Source organism: Hyperolius riggenbachi, chromosome 2 (assembly GCF_040937935.1).
Source record: "Hyperolius riggenbachi isolate aHypRig1 chromosome 2, aHypRig1.pri, whole genome shotgun sequence".
NCBI lineage: Eukaryota > Metazoa > Chordata > Amphibia > Anura > Hyperoliidae > Hyperolius > Hyperolius riggenbachi.
Window position 1 is genome coordinate 297,276,239 of NC_090647.1, and position 20,104 is coordinate 297,296,342.

General features: G+C 42.4%; 1 protein-coding gene across 3 annotated transcripts in view; it reads left to right on the forward strand.

Moving 5' to 3' along the window:
- The first annotated feature begins 586 nt into the window (after nt 1-586).
- Nucleotides 587-20,104, forward strand: part of RHBDL2 (rhomboid like 2) — a 45,604-nt gene continuing 26,086 nt past the window's right edge. Inside the window, exons 1-2 of one of the 3 annotated variants that reach the window (XM_068269012.1) lie at nt 587-3,959; nt 17,487-17,588. The gene's annotated coding sequence lies outside the window, so the exon portion shown is untranslated. Of the gene's footprint in view, nt 3,960-10,320; nt 10,390-17,486; nt 17,593-20,104 lie in introns of those variants that run through there. The other 2 variants (XM_068269013.1, XM_068269014.1) reach the window with 2 other exon arrangements.

Genomic DNA, 20,104 nt, shown 5'->3' on the forward strand with positions numbered 1-20,104 from the left:
AATCAGGGATTTAAAAGATTTTACAATGGGCAAACACTCAGTAAATCATTTATTCGTAATTATTGTAAAAATTAAGCACTTTTTTTTATTACATTATTTTCACTGGAGTTCCTCTTTACGTCTCAAATAGCAGGCAGCTCGTGAAACACTTCAGACCAGGTTCACTGGACGATTTATGTTCTTCTTGTCTCAACTTCAAAAGACTTAAAGCGGACCCAAACCAAACATTCTTTTAATTCACAATATTTAGTTGCACCACTCTGACACGTACAAAGATAAATAAACACTCCTTCAATCCTATGAGCATTCCAGTGCATGCTTTTCACCCTTCTCTTTTCATGACTAAGGTTATACAGGTGGCAGCCATTAGCAATTCCTCCATTGCCGGACACCATCTACTCCACCCGTTTGCCGGTTTCTGTCCCGGCAATATGAAAGGAAGGGGGGGGGGGGGTTCCTCCAATAAATGTAAAATATTTTATATTTGTCATCATGCAGCTGAAAAAAGGCTGCTATTTATTAATATAATTTAGAAAATAGATTTTATTTCTGAAATCTTGTATTTTTAATTTGGGTCCACTTTTAAGAAAAAAAATGCCATGGCGGCTTTGTTGAGGGGGAAGGGGTATGAAGTTTCTGACATTTATGAGTTACTGACGAGAGGGTGAGTTTAGCTCTACCACCCACTGATCTGTGCAGCAGTCATAGAGAGCATTACATTGCAGACATGCTCCTTCTTCACCTATGGTTCACTTTAAAGTGGACCTGAATGCTTGCACAGGAAAGAAGGAAAACCGAGAGAAATGCACCCTGAATGTATTTGGAGAGTTTAGCCTGTTTAATTCCCCTCATTTGTGTGCAACCACAGGTTGTAATTTGATCCACCCCTGTGTCACATGGCTGCCACGGCAGAGATGGCAGATAAGCCCATTTGAAAGTCCAGGCTGTAAACAATATGTCTGCTTCCATGAATCAGGAGGTTGAAACTGTGCAAATGTATTTTAGGATTTGTATCAGCTGTAACAAAAACATGTTTTTTGTTTGAAGGTTACTATGCTGCTGTGTCTCTTTTAGAGCACAGATGAGTTCTAAATTCAGGTCCGCTTTCAGATCATCGGTGGTTCTTAGATAGGATGAGAAATGTATACTGCATCTTTTTGGACATATTAATTTTTTGGATACCCCATGACATTAACTGCTGGAGGCAGAAGTATTGCTAGAACTTGTGAGTTGTATTGAAACTTTGAAGAGAGTGCTTCTTCCTATTCTTTATTTTCCCTTGAGGGTACTCTGTGAATATTCTTTATGAAATAATGAGCTCACCAGGCTAAGCATTAAATAATCTTTATGAAATAACTAGTGACCAAAGCCCATTTAAAAACGGGCTCAAGGTCTGTCACCGCCGCGCGCACACAAAAAACACATGCGCATGCATCCGCCCGCCGCGTGTGCGCACGCCGGCTTGGCTGGCCCCCCCGGCTGGCCTGTCCTGCTTCCTGTCCCAATGGCTGTCAGTGCAGGACATGCGCAGCATATTTCACAGTATTCCTTGCTGTGTAGTAGAGAGGATAAGAAATGTTAATAACCATAACCTGTCAGTATGGATGGGAACGTAAGAAATTCGGATGTATTGCCACAATATTGGATGTGTACACAAAGACCCTCTTTCTTTCCCCGTTTTGCACACATAGATATGGTTATTCATATTCTTCTAGTGCCTGTGGATTGTGAAATTAAACGCTCCTAACAACTTCAGTAGGAAATCATTTCTTTGGATACCCCATGACAACATTAACTGCTGGAGGCAGAAGTATTGCTAGAACTTGTGAGCTGTATTGAAACTTTGAAGAGAGTGTTCCTTCTTATTCTTTATTTTCCCTTGAGGGTACTCTGTGAATAATCTTTATGAAATAATGAGCTCACTAGTGACCTAAGCCCATTTAAAAACGGTGCCGCGTGAGTGTGTGCGAGCGCGCACACGCCCGCTCGGCCGGCCCCCCTGCTGGCCTGTCCTGTTTCCTGTCCCAATGGCTGTCAGTGCAGGACATGCGCAGTAGTGCAAAAGCACTGACACAGGGACAGGATGCAGGGACACTTGTATATTATTAGGTAGGATGAGCTTCCCAGGCTAAGCGTTAAATTGCTTGAACCTAGTTTAGTCATATTAAATGGAAATGCAAAATGTAATTTTGATTTCTTAAAACAGGAGGGATTTGCGATTTTTCAGCTGTAAGTGAGCAACTGTGGTTTCCCCATGATGCATCAATCCTGAATATGCCAATCATCTCTTTATGCCCTTGAACTGGTGTATAGTGAGCCTGTATCTTGTAAATTTTACAGAGCCAAAAGAATCTAACATACATAAAGCCTGTTTTGGACTTTTTGGTCCTCATAAGTACATGGCATGGAAAAATATGGCACTATGGGATAGGGCTTGGACCAGTACTAAGGAATACCCAGACAGCTCATGCTGACCTAGAACTACCTGGGAGGTTAATGTCTGTATGATATACCTCTTTCCATGGACAAAATACAACTGATTACAGTTAGGTCCATAAATATGTGGACGGAGACAATGTTTTCTACTTTTGGTTCTGTACATTACCACAATGAATGTTAAATGAAACAACTCAGATGCAGTTGAAGTGCAGACTTTAAAGGAATCATCAGGCAAAAAATAAAAAATCAGCGTTACTCACCTGGGGCTTTCTCCGAGCTGCAGCCGACTGTCCCTTGCTAACCGCTGCGCTCTCCTCCACCGTCTTGGGTTTCCCGCATGGTGCAGAGGATGATCTCGAAGTCGTCCTTACTGCGTCTGCGTGAAGCGCCGCTGTCAATCATGGCCACGTTGGCAGGCGCAGAACTACTGTTTCCCGCTTGCATCATGGGAAGCTTACTACACAGGCGCAGTACGAAGTTTTCTTGTAAGCAGTAAGCTTCCGATGACGCACGTGGGAGCGAGCAGGCTTGCGGCCGTGCTAGCACAGTTGATGGCATGCCGCTCTAGACCGGGGCCGGCGGCGGAGAACGGCGGATCGGAGAAGGACGGCGTGGGACATTACTGCTACGTTTTTGATAGAAGTCACAGGTAAGTGTCTGTTTTTATCTTTAACTCCCTCCCCCCCCAAGGAACCCCTTTAATAAACTCCTCGATTGCTTTGGCTGGATGTTTTGGGTCTTTGTCCATCAGTATCATTAAACGCTGCCCAATTAATTTGACTGGATATGGCTATATTTGAGCCAACAGTATGGTCCATGGGAAATTAACTTTTTCTCCTTAGTTTTCTCCTAGGTGATATTTACAAAATTGTCAATAAAATGCCCTTTAAGCCACCAGCAAGCAAGAAAATACTCAAAATAATTTTCAGTTGCAAAGTGCTGAAAAGTTCATCTGTCCAAAGAATGTTTTTTTTTTCCAGAACTGTGCTTGCTTTTTTTAGATGTTCAAAGCCCAATTTAGCCTTTCTATTTTTAAAGCTTATAAGTGGCTTGCACCTTGCAGTGCACCCTCTGTATTTACTTTCATGTAGTCTTCTCTTTATGGTAGACTTGGATATTGAAACGCCTACCACCTAGAGTGTGTTGTTCACTTGGTTAGCTGTTGTGAAGGGGTTTCTCTTCATCATGGAAATGATTCTGTGATCATTCACCACTGTTGTCTTCCATGGGTATCCAGGTCTTTTTGCATTGCTGAGTTCACCAGTGTTTTGCTTTCTTTCTTAGGATGTTCAAAACTGTAGATTTTACCACACCAAATTGTAGCAATTTCTCGAATGTTTTTTTTTCTGTTTTTGCTGATTAACCAATTTCTATGTCTCTGCAAAATCCCTCTACATCTCTCAGGGACGTAGATCCTCGTCTCTTGCCACTGCGCACTCCTGCTCGCTACCGCGCTCGTTTGCACCACCTTAGAGGGGAGATCAATAAATGGGAACGCAGTTCAAGTGAATACATAAAAGGTGAGAAAAACATAGTTTAAAAAAGCCTACTGCTATCTTTCCCTGAAGCCTCATTATCTCCTTCATCAATCATGAAGGGTATGCGAGATCAGAGACATCTCATTTGTCAATGGAAAGTACCTAGTAAGTGGTGGGTTTACCCCGCCCCCATCCCCCCCCCCCTTCCAACCACCACCACCACACACCTTTATACAATACAATACAATAACATTTCTATAGTGCTTTTCTCCCATAGGACTCAAAGCGCTTTGTCCTACTGTTGGAGACAATTGGCTTTTCTTTACCCTCTACCTCTATGACCAAAAGTGAGTAGAGTGGTAATAAAATGAGGTTCTGAACCCCATCTCCCCCAGCCCCACTCTTGCAAGATACATCTCAGTGTTTAAAGCCTTCTGGTTTAGAATGCTTAAAAACCCGCTGATGCATTGTTTGAAGGGCATTGGAAGTTGGAAACAGCTACAGCACTGCTGTATATTAGAACTGTAATTGTGATCAGGAAACAATTTGTTTTGTTTAGCGTATTTATATTTATGACTTATTAAATTACAATTAAGCAGATAAGAGGCCTGGTTGATTTGAGGTGTGGTGCTTTCATGTGGAAGACTTTGAACAGACAACATGTGGTCAAAGGAGTTTTCCATACAGGTGAAATAAGCCCTCCTTAACCTCCTCACCTCCAAGGGTTTTTCCCCTTAAAGTGTACCAGAGATGAGTAAACGTAAAAGTTTTATACATACCTGGGGCCTCCTTCAGCCCCATCCGCACGGATCGCTCTCACGCAGCCATCCTCAGTCTTCTCCCTCTTCGGTCCCGGATCCTGCAACTTCAGCCAGTCGATACAAGCGCAGTGTGCTCCCTCCGTCTCTCTCCGGTGGAGAATAGTACTGTACAGAATGCTGAAGTTACGGGACCTGATAACCCCAAGTATGTATAACACTTTTAAGTTTACTTGTCTCTGGTTTCCTTTAAAAACCAGAGCAAGTTTCACATTTCATTGCTGCGTCCATTCATCTGCCAATAACTTTATTGGTACTTATCACACTGAAATGATATATAGCTTGTTTTTTTCGCCACCAATTAGGTTTTCTTTGGGTTGTACTGTTTGCTAAGAATTATTTTATCCTAACTGGATTTTAATTGAAATAATATGAAAAAAATGGAAAAAAAATCATTATTACTCAGGTTTTGGCCATTAAAGTTTTAAAATAAAGCATTCTACTGTGGTGAAAAACCCTAACATTGTATTTGTCCTGGTTATTGAAACATTTAAAATCTTTCCCTAGTACATTGTATGTAAAGGCACATTTTTCAATTTTACATCCATCACTAATTAGAAGCCCATAATTAAAAAAAAAATAACAGTAATATACCCCCTTGACATACATATTATAAAAGTTCAGTCTCAAAGGTAATTATGTATTTTTTTAATTGTCATTTTTTTTAAGGCAAAAGTTTTATTTGGGTATTTATAGGAGAGTGTGGGAGGTAAGGAGTTCATTTTTAGTTATGTGTAGGTCTTTTTATTGAAATAAATGTATGTAGTTGTAATTTTACTATTCGTCCACAACATTTTCTTCCTGCCCTGTACAAAGGTGTTTCTCAGACATCATAATTTACAAGTAAACCAAACACATAATGACAGTCATTGGCCGTGTGCCAGGCTCTCAGCTCAGCTCAGCATCCAGCTCCAACAGAGACACTATAAATTCAATGCTTGGTGAAATTTGCCTTCTTAAAACAGAAGGAAATTTGCAATAATTCAGCTATAAGTGAACATTGGTGGTTACCCACAATACTCCACTACTGAATAGTGGAGCATTGTGGGTAACTACCAATGTTCACTTATAGCTGAATTATTGCAAATTTCCTTCTGTTTTAAGAAGGCAAATTTCACCTAGCATTGCTTATTAGTAGGAGGGCTTTTTGGTCTCTTTAATCCCCCTATACATTCCTAGTGGTTTGGGTCACCCTGAGCTGCTTGGTTACTCTACTATAAATTCAGTCACAGGCAATGCCACTGTCTTTGCAAGCCAGCAAAGTGCAGATTGTGTGCCCTCATGCCCCCTCCCCACATCCAAGTCATTGCTTTGCCACATGAGACCAGCTTCCACTGACTTGAAACAAGTATGCAGCTAATCTAGTAAACATTTTTGTCAGATACATTCTCTGCATGCAAACTTTGTATTAAAGTCTAGGTCCAGTCTCCATTGCAGTTCACATTCATTCACCACTGTGAATCAAGCTTTAGAGGCAGTGGATCAGCAGGACAGCCAGGCAATGTGCATTGCTTAAAAGGAAAAAATTATGTCAGCCTCCATATGTCTCACCTCAAATTCCCTTTAAAGCCATGGCATTCTATGCAGATCCCAGACATTATGTATGAAAAGACTTAGAAGCCTGTGAAGCTGTCATTCTTAGCCTTGTGGCGTGCATGCTGGTTCTGAGACCGTGGCGTCACTCTAGCAAACCCGCATAGTTTGGTTTCGCTCCACTATCTTCCTGAAAGTCATCCTCCATTTCAGGAATCTCACTCTGGTATTTTTCTTCATTATACTTGAAATCATTCGCTGACATCAGACTGAGACATCTTCTATTAATCATCTGTTGGAAACTTCCCTATGTTAATAATGTGAGCTTTGTATGAATCGAGACTCTGTTGGAGTGACCAAGGCAGCAAACCTATGCAAACAAGGTCGTTTTCAAAAGTGTGTTAGATGTGTGAAAGGGCAGTCTGAGTCACATTTTCCTGGTGGAGTTGTCTGTGTAGGTTGGATCTGGTTTTTCTTCTATGTTATGGTAAGACTACACCTTTTACTTAGTTCATATTTAGATTTTACAGCTTCCCATGCAAAGCAAAATGTTATTTATGAGAGTAAAAGTAGCATACTAGCTAGTGCATATAAACTAAATCTTACTTGACCAAATATACTTGTAAGTTAATTAGTGATGACTTAAATTGAATCTGAAGTGAGAGGGATATGGAGGCTGCCATACTGATTACCTTTTAGAAAATACCAGTTGCCTGGAAGTCCTGCTGACCCTCTGTTTCTAATATTGTTAGCCATACACCCTGAACAAGCATGCAGATCAGCTGTTTCTGACAAAAATCTGACAAAATTAGCTGCATGCTTGTTTCAGGTGTGGTATTCAGACACTACAGTAGCCAAAGAGATCAGAAGGACACCAGTCAACTGGTATTGTTTAAAAGGAAACAAATGTGGCAGCCTACATATCGCTCTCACTTCAGGTTCCCTTTAGGCCCCTTTTACACACGGCCACTTTGTTTGCATTATACTTTCTGCATGCAGGGTAATGCAACAGCAAAGAAAGTGTAAGGGGCTTAGTGCACTAACTGCATCGCGTTGCGCCGGAATTGTCCAATTTGCCACCAACCCACCACAAAGTTAAGCAGTGTCCAAATGTATGTAAGTCAATAGGCAATGTAGAAACCTTAAACATCGCACCGCAATACCCTGGCCAGGTGTAAAACCAGCCTCAATACACTAAAGGTGCCCATTCACTATCAGACATTCCAGGCAGATTCGATCACTGCTGCCTGATCTTAATTTCAATCAATTTCCAGCAGAAATCGACTGACATAACTAATCGGACAGGACTCTTTATAGTGGTCGATCAGGGCAGGAGTGTGGCAGTATCTATGCAATGCACACACAAAATTGCCTCTGAATTGGCCTCACCCACAAGAATCAAACTCAGTCCTGTAGGGGACACTGTGAGGCCCTAGTGCCATAAAGACGTGTCACTAAGCAACAGTCAAGTGATGTGTTCTGTGTCTGTAAAGAAGGGAGGAAGGACAACAATACCGGGAATGGTCGAGTGTCTTTTTTAGGCAGGGTATGGAGGGGAACAATGGACTCAAATCTCAATTCTTGCTTAAAGGGAACCTGAAGCAAGTAAAATTATTTAAAATAAACACATGATGTACCTGCAAATGAAAATTGCATACTTACCTGACCGTCAGTTCCTCTCAGAAGCTCACCATTTTCTTCTTACAGTGATCCCTTCCAGTTCTGACAATATTTAGTCAGAACTGAAATTTACCAGTTGATGTCAGTTATATATCAGCAGCTAAAAAACAGGAGCACCAGTAGTTTAAAGAAGAGCCTCAAAAAGATCCAAAAATACAAAATCTTTATTATAGACCAAATCTCGATTTTCAACACACATATATAAAATCAATTAAAATTAGGGCCCCCGGAGCTCCTCATCCACCCCTCACACCTCATACCGCATCACACATACAATCCACACATTAATCCTGGTAAATGGATATTGCAGCAGCTGAAGCAAAGCAGGTTAGTATCAATAAATGATTTTCTACATGACTGTCCCTTTAAGAGCTAATGCATTGCCCATATATGTTACTTTGGGAGTCCCGTTTTTCAGAGAGATAACTCAAAAAGTGCTGAGTCCACACCGGTGCTGAGTGCACTCAGAATAATGATGATTGCAAAGTTCCTCTACAGGGATCAACTTGTTGCTTAATCACAACTTATGGGTATCAGCACGTCCTCTCTATTCCCTTAGCACATTAATGGCAGTTCACATAGATAGAATACAGTCCCCGCAGCTTACTTGTGTATCCTGATGCATCAATCGATTCGGAACAACTTACACCCGACACGACTCGCAGGTCCCCAACACTCTGCAGTCCACGGTGATTAGGCGCTGTTTTTATCCGAATCGCTGCTCTCAGTCGCACTGCTATCCCTTCAGCGAGTGGTGCGGTCTTGAGCGGCAGTAGTGAGCGCTATCAACCTGCCTGTTGCTTCTACGCGCCAGCGTCCCGGCGGGGATCAAACGCTCATATGTTTCCAGTGGTGGGTGAGGCCGGCCTCCAGGGACTCCTCCCACTTACATGTTTCACCAATAGGCTTGGCTTCCTGAGAGTGACGTCAGGGGGAGTGACTAGGCATGTCAACGGCTTCTTTATACTAGTAGAAACAGTCATGTGACCTCCTCCAAGCAGCCATCTTTTACTCTGGAACTGTCATTTCTTGCCAGCAGTTCCTACCATAGCATAGCAGACTGGGAGTACTACTCAAATCAGTACACCGCTAGTATATCCCGGAACCTAGAGACCAGAACATAGAGGCAGGCTGCAGGTCCAAAAAAGGAAAGGCTATAAGATGTATGCACACCAGTAGAACATCCTTGCGAACATGAATATTTAGATGAATGGGCAGAGCAGCAGATTTTTGCTGGTCACACATATGTATGAATAGCATTTTCTTAGCACATATTTAATAAATTTTGTTTACTCATACAGTTATTACTCAGCATTCTGTATCTCCCATCACTTTCATCCATTCCAACATACACATATCACAATTTTCTGTTAACCTTAAGGGGGGCTCTGCCATGATTGCAAAATCAGTTCAAAAACACCGAGAAATCCATCTCAGAATTTAGACCTGATGGAGACAATGTTCCTAGTTTATAGATCCACATTGTTTCAACCTGACACAATTCATTCTCTATATCAGTCTTTCTTGTCCCTATCTTTCTGGATACAAGAACCTTAGCTTAAAGCTGCCTCCATGGTACTGCTGATAATGGTCTCTAAGTGGACCTTTACAGTTCTCATTTTTATTGCCGACATTTGATATATGTTCCAAGATCTGAGTCTTAAAGTCCCGTGTAGTCATTCCAATGTAGTGTAGACCACAGAGGCAAGTAACCATGTGCACTACCCCTGTGGTCTCACAATTCATAAACGCACCAATGTCATATTCCTTCTCATGTTTTGTGTCCCAGAATGTTTTTGTTCTATGTACAAAGGGGCAGGCCTTGCACCTCCCACAGCGGTACGTACCCTTCGGAGGTGGAACAGATGAAAGCCAGTTTCTCCTTTCCTCCTGTACTCTTTTACTGCAAAATTCCGAACTGACCAGATGGTCCTTCAGATTACGTGCCCTTTTTGCCGTTATTGTGGGATATGGACCCACTATTTCAGCTATATCGGGTGATGCTAGCAAAATTGGCAAGAGTTTTGTTAGGCAATCTCTTAAAGAATTCCAATGGGATCCATATTGTGTCACTATGCCTTCCCTTCTTACAGCATTCGATCCATCCCCTTTACCCTCCAGGAGGAGTGATTCACGGTCAGTGATTTTTCGCTCTCTGAAGACATCTCCTCAGGGTCCTATGAGGATATCCTCGCTCCCTGAGGCGCCCATACAGTTCACGGGACTCAACATTGAAATCCTCCTCATTGGTACAGTTCCTCCTTAAACGGAGGAACTGACCATAGGGGATGTTCCTCACCAGGTGGCCAGGATGATGGCTGGAGGCGTGGAGGATGGTATTGCCAGCTGTTGGCTTCCTATATGTAGTGCTCACCAAGGCTCCATCCCTGACCACAATTCTCAGGTCCATTAACGGCAATTCCACGGCATCACTTGCATAGGTAAGTTTAATATTTTTATCATTAACATTCAAAGTGTCAATAAAGACTTCTAGCTCGGCTTTCCCACCTCTCCACACCACCAGCACATCATCAATAAATCTTATCCAGAGGGCGACATGGCGCCGGAACATATCCATAGTATACACATCCTTTCTCTCCCAGTAACCAAGATGAAGACAGGCATACGCCGGCGCACGTGCCACCCCCATCGATGTCCCGGCCACCTGGTGATAGAATCTGCCCTCAAAAAGAAAGACATTTTCAGTGAGCACTAATTCTAAGATATCAAGCAAGAATAGATTGTGTTCAGGTAAATTCGGATAGGATTCTCCTAGGAAAAAGGAGACTGCTTTTAGGCCTGCCTGGTGTGGGATTGATGTATATAAAGACTCAACGTCAATCTCCACAAGCAAGGCCCCTGGGGGGACATGGACACCCGAGATGACCCTCAGGGCATCCCTTGTATCTTGTACGTAGGACGGTAAGCTCTGAACTAAACCCCTTCGTTTTTTGTCCACAAACTGTCCAATTCTTTCCGTCGGACCTCCCATTCCTGACATAATCGGACGACCCGGAGGTCGTTCCCTATTTTTATGTAACTTCGGAATGAGATAGAAAGTGGGTCTCACATATTCCATAACCTTTAAATATTCATACTCAGACCTTAATATAAGGCCATCAGACAGCGCTTCTTCCAACTTTTGGTTAATTTTATTGACCAAGGGGGGAAAGGGGTCCCCAATGAGGTGGCGGTATGTGGCCCCATCATTCAGATGACGGTGTGCCTCCTCCAAATAGTCCTCTTCTCTCCAGAGGACCACATTTCCCCCCTTGTCACTAGGCTTGATGACTACCCCTCTGAGATCTTTTAGTTCCTTCAGCGCACACCATTCCTCCTTGGACAGGTTGTGTTCACCTCTGGGGCCTAGCTCTAGGGCTCCTATCTCTTTGGCAAACGTTTCCAAAAATACTGATAGATATTTATTTGAGCTAATGGGTGGCATAAATCTTGATTTTCTCTTTAGGCCTGTTGGCGGTATAGAGTTATCATTTAGGGATGGATCATCCCCCTCCATATCATCACATGATATTTCTTCATTACCCTCATCCCATAGTAGCTCCAGGGCCATAAGGGCTTCCCTCTCATCCAAGTTCAGGCAATGATATATTTCCTCCACATCTCTAGGTTCAATTTGGAAATTTTGTTTATCGTTAAACATTAATTTTAACATAGTTCTTCTTAGAAATAGTATAACATCCTTATACACAGTGAATTCATCCCCCTTTTGAATTGGGGCAAAAGATAAACCTTTGGATAACAACGAGATGTGGCGTGATTCAAGCCTGAAGTCAGTGAGGTTCACCACATTAACTCCTATCTGTCCTTGTTTGCCTTGTTCTGACTGCGTCCCGTCCTCGGTTCCTCTCTCTGTTCTCTGTCTTTCAGTTCCTTTCCCTTCCAATCCTTCCCTTTTATTCCTTTTCCTGAACATTTTCCTTTGTCCTGATCGTCGCTTTCCTGTTCTTCCCCACTGTTTTCGTCTAAAAAATTGACCTGCCTTGAACTTACCTCATCTCCCATCACCTCAGAGTCCTCCTCCTTATATATATATATATATATATATCAGCAGCTGTCAGTTACAACTGAATGTGCAAGGTAATGTCCATGTTTCCCTATGGCTCAAGTGGGTGATATTACAGTTTAACAGTGTGCTGACCAGGAAGCTATTATGGGGTAATGTCCATCTTTAAAATGGAGGACGGAGAATTCCACTGATCACAGTGGACAAATAGGACACAGGAGAGGAGAAAGAGATTGATGAGTAGACTACACAGAAGGTAAGTATGACCTGTGTATGTTTATTTTGACATTTTATTTTCAGTTCAGGTTCTCTTTAAGGGCCCTTTTACACTTAATCAGTTGCTCTCAGTTATAACTGAAAGAAAACTGATTTTCAAAGTAATGCCCATGTTTTCCTATGGCACCTTTCACACTTAAAGAGTGAAAATAATGTAATAAATAAAGTGCTTCATTTTTACAATAATTATGTATAAATGATTTAGTCAGTGTTTGCCCATTGTAAAATATTTTAAATCCCTGATTTATATTCTGACATTTATTACATGGTGACATTTTTACTGCTGGCAAGTGATGTAGCTGCTGCTTGCTGTTTTGGCAGTTGGAAACAGCTGTAAACAGCTATTTCCCACAATGCAACAAGGTTCACAGACAAGAAACTGCCAGAAGTACCTCGGTACTCATAGCTTCTTGTGGGAGGGGTTTCACCACAATATCAGTCATACAGCGCCCCCTGATGGTCTGTTTGTGAAAAGGAATAGATTTCTCATGTAAAAGGGGGTATCAGCTACTGATTGGGATCAAGTTCAATTCTTGGTTGGAGTTTCTCTTTAACGCGTTTTCACTGAAATGTTTTTCACATTGCACTGCTATGGAAAAAACGTGCACCAACTCGTACTAACGCGCACTAACGCGTACCAACTGATTAAGTGTAAATGGGCCCTAAATATCTGGTATGCCGGGTCATGCAGATCTTGGTGAACACATATGCACACACTTTATTCTTGGATGAGACAGCCCCAGCTGTTCACCTTGGCCAAGAACAGTCTAGCATCTGTACAAGGCTTTAGGCTAACTGTAAGGGTTCAGGTTAGCGAGAGAGTTAGTAAAATGAATAAGGTTGGTAATCTGTGTACACACCCTAGGTATTTGTTACCTGAAGACATATTACAATTGTGACAGATGAAAATCTAGTACTGTCTCTGCAGAAGGTAGCACAAATCTAGTACTATATAAGTACAATGGGCCTGATACCCCAACTAGTGGTAAGATTGTGCAGACAGTGTGCGTCGCTGATGGGTTAAGGGCCATGATCCCCCAAAATTAGTAAGGATAAAATTTCCATGCTCTCTCTGTGCCTGGCAATCTTACTGCTAGCATCAGGCCCAGTATCGCTGGCCTTCCCTTCATCGAGCCACTGTATGGAATTCCCCTCCCCTGACTGCTATTGTAGTGGCTCTCAAGTCTGTATGTAGCTTAGGCTATTGCCCAGGCTTTGCATTCATTTATAAAAAAAATTAGTACTAAACTCTCAGGTCATATTATTAGCTACACATTTCCAGCACTGAACATTTTGAAGGATGGATCAAATAAATAACAATCCCTCAAATGGTCAATTGTACGATTAAACAAATCTAGAACTGTTAATGGTGCCCGACTGGCACTGACAGATTGTTCTGTTACTGTGATCGTTTTGTCAATCCAAATTTTGGATCATCTCTTTTAGTAGGATCGAATTGCTTATCATTTTCTCCTCTGAAATTATCATTTCTGATTGATCGCTACGATTGTTCGGGAAATTGGGTTGCGCTTTGTCATTCTCATTCAAGGAAACGAGAATCACATTGCATTTGCTGCCAAAATGCTGCATGCACTTTATGCAAATCGCAAGACCTGCAGTGAGAATGGTTCCATAGGGACACATTTGTCACAGAGGTTTACTGATCACTGGCAATCCGCAAAAGCACTGAAACACTCCCCAAAAGCGCTCCATTGTCATCTAGCCCTTACTGCACATAATCCGAGCAACTGCTCTTAGCATAGACTGAATGCTGCAGTCAGACTGCTGCGTGTGATCCCAGGCTTACATGGGCTCATAGTATAGGGTTACACGTACCAGACTGGAGATAAAGGACACCGGCCCATATGCAATTAACTTTTTCTCATGAGTTTTCTCCTAGCTGATATTTTCACACCTGTCATGAAATTCTTTTTTAACCATCAGCAGCACTGATAGCACTTTTTCACCAACTTTTGGGTACATTTCCAGTTGAAAAATGCTTAAAACTTATTTTAAAGAGAAGATGAAAATGATCTTCTAGGAGATAACTCAGGAGAAATAGTGAATTGCATATGGGCCTCGGTCTCAAATAGAAATGTTATAAATCATATAAGCACAGTATGTGTGCACCAGCTATACTCCAGGGAACAAGTTGATGATCTCAACATTGTTTAAACTTTTATAATTAATAAAAAGCATTCCTTAATGTATTTATAATTATGTATTTATAATTAACAAAAAGCATCAAACAATGTTTAAAAAGCATTTATACACTATGGAGTACTTCTAAGCAATGTGAATGCTGCATCAAGTGGTACTTGAGATGATGTTACTCACAACAGGGGGTACTTGGCCAACACAGTCGTTAATAATGGAGTACATTCTGTAATAATGTGGAGAAATACTGGTGTATAGCATGCTGCTCATGAAAATTAGCAGAGAGTTTCTTTCTTCTGATTTATGAATTCATTAACCACTTGATGACCCACCCTTTACCCCCCCTTAAGGACCAGCGTGGTTATTAGTGATCTGTGCTGGGTGGGCTCTACAGCCCCCAGCACAGATCAGGGTGCAGGCAGAGAGATCAGATTGCCCCCCTTTTTTCCCCCCTATGGGGATGATGTGCAGGGGGGGTCTGATCTCTTCTGCCTGCGTGTGGCTGGCGGGGGGGGCACCTCAAAGCCCCCCTCCGTGGCGAAATTCCCCCCTCCCTCTCCTACCTGTCCCCTCCCCGGTGATCCGGGCTGCACAGGACGGTATCCGTCCTGTGCAGCCAGTGACAGGACGTCCCCTGTCACATGGCGGCGATCCTTGGCCGGGGATCGCCGATCTGCCTTACGGCGCTGCTGCGCAGCAGCGCCGTACAAATGTAAACAAAGCGGATTATTTCCGCTTGTGTTTACATTTAGCCAGCGAGCCGCCATCGGCGGCCCGCAGGCTATTCACGGAGCCCCCCGCCGGGATTTGACAGGAAGCAGCCACTCGCGCGAGCGGCTGCTTCCTGATTAATCAGCCTGCAGCTGGCGACGCAGTACTGCGTCGCTGGTCCTGCAGCTGCCACTTTGCCGACGCACGGTATAAGCGTGCGGTCGGCAAGTGGTTAAAGGATAAGCGAGGCAAGCAATTCAATCTATTATTACTTACCTGGGGCATCTTTCAGCCTCTAGAAGTCATTTGGGTCGCTCGCCGCAGCTCCTGTCTTCACCAGTGTCCCACTGGCAGCCTCTTGAGGATGGGTCGCTGTCTTCTGTGCATATGGCATCTTCTGCACAGGCTCGCTTCCCTCCCGGTGATGTTGGTGTGTTCCCACGCAGGGCGGGCGCCCGTCCGATCCATTGGGGGTCAGCGATCCTTTAGTGGCTGCCAGCAGTACACCAGAGAAGACCAGAGCTGCGGCAAGTAACCCAAATGACTTCTAGGGGCTGGAAGAAGCCCCAGGTAAGTAAAGATAGATTTAATTGCTCGCCTCACTTATCATTTAAAAACTCTCTGTAGAAGCCTCCCTGCACAGATCAAGCTTATAGAACTGATATCTTAATCTGCCTGCAGACTCCAAATGACAGTCACCCTGTAGTTTACAGCTGGGCAATAAATGAAATGCCTTTATAGGCATTCTCAGAGCTCTGGACCTGACTGTGCTTGTGAATAAAGCAACTGACTGGTACAAAATCTACCCCGATCACTTGTATTCCTTGAGATGGTCTTACTCCAGGAATATGTGCATGCTCTGCCCACCTCCCTCCCCCACAGCAATGGAGGTCTTTTCTCAATGAGCATGAGTGTCAGCGGCTGCTGTACCCTAAAGGCAATCAGAGAGTGCCTGTATCTCCGACCCCTCTGCTATGTCTGCACCAAGCTTTACTTCTCAGCTCCTGCAAAATATACATATTCAATCAACTTTTTGTAAGTTTTCTCCTAGGAGATCATTTCTCATTTTCTCTTTAAGATAACTTTTTTGCACTTTGCACTTGAAAAAGTAGGCGAGAAACTACTATCAAAATTAATTTGAGTATCTTTTTGCTAGCTGATGGCTTAAAAGACGTTTTATTAACAAGGTGTAAAAATATCAAGTTGGAGAAAAAGTTAACTACTTCGGTAACACTAAAACGCCGCATACCGACGAATCGTCGCAAAAATCCGTCGCTCCCGCCGGTCATGCCGCTCTGTCCCTGCCGCAGGCTGCTCTCTCTGCCGTCTCTATCGCCGGTCAGGAGCCGCTGTCATTGGCTCCTGACCCTGTCACTCAATGTAAGCCAATGGGATAGGCTTACAGTAATGACAGGGCCAGGAGCCAATGAAAACAGCTCCTACCCGGCTCGCAGTGCTCTGCCGTCCTAGAGGTGGCAGGGCAGCACATTGCAGTGGGTAGAAAGCGGCGAGAGTGCCGGGAACAGGCGGGGACACGCGGTGAATGGGAAGTAGAGCTTACGTCCGGTCAGAACCGCAGCGCCACCCGCTTGACGTAGATTTAAAGTGCGTCGGTCCAAAATTGGTTAAGAGAATAAGGGCCAAGGATTCTGTAAAATAGCACAAGTGAAATGCTGGGACACGCATCCAATTTTGATTGGCAAATGATTGGGAATCCAGGATTGTAGAATACCTGTAAAATTACTTTATTCTACTATCAGTATTTTCTCACATCTTTTTTTCCAGGCGCCCCTATTACATGTAGGTACTATTACTGCGTGTGCGAAAACCTTAGTGAATACTCCCCAAAAAGGACAATGTTTTCAAGAGAGCACTCATCCTATGCATTTACGGTCATTTGTTGGCAATTGTGCAAACGTCACGGCCGATTAAAATTTTTGGGATGCTGCATGTAGTGTCCCCTGGCAATTGCCTTCACTGGGTGCCCTCCATGGAGCTCAAAGCACAATGCGACAAAGGAACAACAAAAAACGATGCCAGTCGCTGCTCAGTTGCAGAAAGGCATTTATCATTGGCTAAACGTGCTGCCTGCAAGATCAGCCCTAAGGCTTCATATTCTAATGAAACAGCGCAAGTGTTACGGTAGAATTAATCTTTCTTGTCATAGACATAATACAACTAAGAAAGATTCTAAGTACAGCTGGATTGTGTTACAACATGTTACATCCATATGTTGCTACCAGGATAAACTCCTCCTTCTGCATTAAATAATAATAGAGTTGTATATCCACCTTTCATCCCTTTTGAGTATGCAAATAGCCCTGAGACTTGAGGCTACCTAACCAGCTCTGCATTTTTCCCCACATTCAGTGTGGCTTGGAGGAGGTGGAGTAAAAAGCTGGGAGGAAGTTTACAGTAACACACCCAGCCCACACTGAGGAACAGTATACAGGATAAGACGTGTGCACACAAGTAAGTAAGGATTTTCTGCTCTTTGTTAATAAAGCGACTGTCTAATTTATTAGTGCTAACATATTAATCTTTGCCAGGAAATTACTGTCAGTCATGGAGGATGCGATGCACTGTGAGCAATTCAGGATAAGCTCTTTCCTCATTTTAACACATCTTCTCTGGCTTAGACACAAGGCTCAGCTCTTAAGTGTTTAGCATCATTTTCATTTCAATAACTTAACATCTACAAAGACTACATATTTTTTTTTAGAAAACTGCATTAATACTATGATTGTTTCTATTTGTAATCTCAGTAACTTTTGCTGGTGTAACTGCAGTAATATTATGTATGAGGTTCTTTCTCTTTTCAAAGACTTCCTTTCATTGGAGTTAAAATATAAATACAGGCAGTCCACCTACTTGCAAATGGCTTGTATTACGTTACAGACGTACAAAGTTGTCTTCATGTACAAAATATACAATACTGCTTTTTTTTATTACTTATTGTTGTTGTTACATGTTACAATATATAAACTGATGTAAATAGTTTAAAACACATTAAAAGCGCACCGAAAACATCCCCCAAAAAGTTTAGTTTATGCTATACATCTAAATCCAGAGTTGTCCGAAAGTAATTCATTTATCCACGTTTCCCGAGGTATAGCGCATGACTTGACTTACAAACAAATTCATCTTAGAAACAATCTTCCGAAACTGAACCTATTTGTAAGTAGGAGACCGTCTGTATATATTGTATATACACTGTCATGTTGCCTTGTTGCCTGTCCTTAGAGTGGCATACAAACTATGTATGACGATTAAAATGAACTATAATAACGATGATGCCATTAATTAAGCTGACCAATGTCCACATATTATACATGTTGTTACTGACTGAATTCAAGCTTTATTAGATGTAATCTAGCAGTGTAGGAGTTATCTACTGACTAGGAACATGCATCTAAAACAGGCATGGGCAAACTTGGCCCTCCAGCTGTTAAGGAACTACAAGAACCACAATGCATTGCAGGAGTCTGACAGCCACAGTCATGAATCATAAAGGCAAATGCATTGTGGGACTTGTAGTTCCGTAACAGCTGGAGGGCCGAGTTTGCCCATGCCTGATCTAAAACATACAAATCATCTAATTAGCGGAGACTTCAGAAGGCTGGATGCTCTTGGCCAAAGTAAAGGTTGTTTTTTGTTTTTTTTGTAATTGTATCTATTTTTATTGATACACTATTGTCCTTTGCTGAATTAAACTATTACCAATTGACTGACTGCTTTTTCAAAATCGTAGTTTTAAATGTTGTAGAAAGGGGTTATAAGCGTTTGTTTTTCTTTTTTTTATTGATGTCTTTGTCTTCAGTAGAGAGCTCACCTCCTGTTCCTAAAATCTTCATATAATACTTTTCCTTTGATATGAAACAAGAGACAAGGAACAGCAATACAAAGTAGTTGGGAATTCTAATTTTTTTATCCACCCAACAAAAACACATCTGTTATTTTTTTGGAGGTATTTTCCACTCCCTGCCAGACAGGAAGTGATGTACATTCTCATGGGTAAGGATAGGGCCACTATAAAATCCAACAGACATTTTAATTATGGCCAAAGTATGAGGTTGCTGAATACAGTATATCTGCATACCAACATATTTTCATGTGGTCAGAATGTATTTAAGATAAAATTAGAGCCCGGAATGACTAATTCTTCTAACTTCAGTTTGTTGTGTCTCTGTGCTGCTATCGTCACAATACGTTTCAGACGAGCTCCATCCAAAACTCAGCCGTGCATCTGCTGCCTATAACATTCATTCCCAGTCACACCTCTGAAGCGGAAGGAAATAAACGGTATAGGCGTGGGAAGCATAGCAAAACAAGGCCTGTCAAATGCAGAAGTGTGAATGAAGTAGGTGGTTGGAAGGGATCTGTGAACAGCAGGAGCACTTCCTGAATCCCACTTTTTACAAGCTATGTAAATTAACTGAATTTGCATTAGTGGCTGCTTATGTACCCATCCATGCTATTTACCGGTACTTCTAAAAATAACTCCTCCTTGAGTTATTTTCGTGATATCCCAGTTATGGCTTCTACAGCCCCACCCCAGGACCTCCTCCTCAAAGTTATGCTCTAGCCTCTGAACCAAAGCATAACCCAAAGCATGGCTATTTAATGGTGGGTGGCAAAGACAGCCTCCAATTTCCTGTAAGTAGGAAGTATAGGGGACCTGCTGGGGCTCATGAAGAAGTTATTTTAATAATAGTACTAATAGCGCTAGGCTTTGTGAAACAAGGACTTTCATACTGCATCTTCACTGCTCATGCAGTCTGTGAGAAGGCACATGTCATATCTACATCTACTAGCTTCTCTTTTCCACTAGTTATGCTGGAAGTTGATTCCAAACCACCAGAGTATAAATAGAACTACAAATTACACATTCAAACCATTAAACTCTGAAGGGAGGAGAATACAGAGGTTTAATGCATACCAGCCTTTCATGCAAGCTAGGCTCAGAACTTCAATTATTTCAAAAGTAT